This window comes from Sinocyclocheilus grahami, unplaced genomic scaffold (genome assembly GCF_001515645.1).
Source record: "Sinocyclocheilus grahami isolate Dianchi unplaced genomic scaffold, SAMN03320097.WGS_v1.1 scaffold281.1, whole genome shotgun sequence".
Lineage (NCBI taxonomy): Eukaryota > Metazoa > Chordata > Actinopteri > Cypriniformes > Cyprinidae > Sinocyclocheilus > Sinocyclocheilus grahami.
The window spans coordinates 224896-227233 of NW_015505460.1; positions in this window are offsets into that span (position 1 = coordinate 224896).

The window sequence follows — 2338 nt, forward strand, 5'->3', positions numbered from 1 at the left end:
GGATGGGTGCGATGGAAGTCCTCCAGTAGCAAAGGGTCCAGAAAGTCATCCCTGGCCACCCAAGAACATTCCTCCGGTCCATAACCATCCCAGTCTACTAGATACTCCAGCCGACCACCAGTCGCCGCAAGTCCAGGATGTCATGGACCAGGTAGATGGATGGTCGGTCAAGGATTTCTGGAGGAGGAGGTTCGTCGGGTCCTGGAGCAGAGGGAGAGTGAGGTTTAAGGAGTGAAACATGGAAAGTGGGGTGAATTCGGTACCTGGGTGGGAGTCGGAGTTCGTAAGTGACTTCGTTGATCTGCCTCTGTATCGGGAACGGACCAATGTAGCGGGGACTCAGCTTCTTACAGGGCAGGCGGAGGCGCAGATCCTGGGTGGACAGCCATACTTTCTCTCCTGGATGGTAAGTGGGAGTGGAAGTATGCCGAGCATCTGCAAAGGCCTTATGCCTCCGCACATTGGAGATGGAGGTGAGCCGAGTCCCACACCTCCGACGGTTCTCCTGTCCACGGGAAGAGCGGGGGCTGATACCCGAGTATGCACTGAAACGGCGTGAGGCCGGTGGTGGTCTGGGTCAGGGAATTCTGTGCATAATCGGCCCAAGGCAGGAAACGGCTCCAGCTGTGTTGGTCGTCGTGACAGTATGCCTGGAGGTAACGTCCGAGTTCCTGGATCTTCCTCTCAGTCTGGCCATTTGTCTGGGGATGGTAGCCTGAGGATAAGTTGACCATGACCCCTAGTAGTCGGAAGAATGCCCTCCAAACGCGGGAGATAAACTGAGGTCCCCTATCAGAGACTGCACCCTCGGGGTTTCTGAAGACATGAGTGAATAAACTTTCTGCAGTGTCGAGAGCGGTTGGAAGTCCTGGGAGGGGGATTAGCTTCCAGGCTTTGGAAAAACGATCTACGACCACCAAGATGCAGGTATTCCCCTCTGAGTTGAATAAGTCAGTCACAAAATCGACTCCCAGGTGAGACCAGGGTCGATGGGGAATCGGCAGGGGCACTAGCTTGCCTACGGGGAGGTGACGAGGGGTCTTGGACATGGCGCAGACGGAGCAACCTCGGATGTACCTGATGACATCCTGGGTCATACTGGGCCACCAGTACAGAGCTTTGAGGAGCGAGAGGGTCCGTTGGCTGCCTGAGTGTCCAGAGCCCGGTACATTATGAACGAAGCCCAGAAGGGATCGTCGTTGGGGAGTGGGCACATACGTTTTCCCTTCTGGGCCTCCCGGCGCGTGCCCATTCTGTCTTCCACTCGTCGCCCTCCCGGATTCGAACGAGGTTGTATGCACTTCGTAGGTCCAGCTTGGAGAATATGCAGGCCCCACGGAGTTCCTCGAGGGCGGCCGGGACCAGGGGAAGTGGATAGGGCAGTTTCACCGTATGGGAATTCAGAGTCTGATACAAGGCCGCAAGCCCCCGTCCTTCTTGCCCATGAAGAAGAAACTAGACGCAGCTGGAGACGTGGAAGGTCGGATGAATCCTTGGTTAAGAGCCTCCTTGATGTATTCCTCCATCGCCTTGCGCTCCGGGATGGACAACTGGTATACTCTACCCTTGGGGAGTTTTGCTCCAGGCAGCAAATCGAGGGCGCAGTCCCATGGCCGATGAGGTGGTAACTGAGTGGCCCCCTGCTTACTGAAGAGATCCTGGAATGCCAAGTAATCAGATGGGACCGTGACCTTCTCCTGAGGTTCGGGGCTTTCGATGAGGGTAGATGCAACTTGTGCGGAGTGAGATCCTGGGAGCGGAGTGGGTAATGACGTGAGACAGTTGCGGTGACAGTGCTCGCTCCAGCAAGTCACCTCACACGAGTCCCATCTGATCTCTGGAGAATGGAGAACTAGCCAGGGGTGTCCCAGGATGATATCGGTGGGTCCCTCCAGTACCAGAAACGTGATTTCCTCCTCATGTAGAGTGCCAATCTTCAGCCTTAGTGTCGGTGCTCGATATTTCACCCACCCCTGTCCTAGCGGTTTTCCCTGGATTGTCTCGACTCGGAGCTCCTGGGCATGACGTTTCCGGGGCAGATGGAGACGATTCAATAGGTCCTGGGATATGAAATTGCCCGAGGAGCCCGAGTCGACGAGGGCAGGGACTGAAACAGAAAGGTCTGGGGTGAATAGTTGTACCGATAGCATTGACAACGTGGAAATGACCGGGTCTAGTTGAAGGGTACTCACCGCAGGACGTGGGTGTCTGACTGGGCAGGTTCTGATGTAATGATCCACCGCAGCGCAGTATAGACAGACCGGCCGCGAGACGGCGAGCACGTTCCGATGGGGTATGCCGGGAGGTGTCCACTTGCATTGGCTCTGGTACTGGGGAA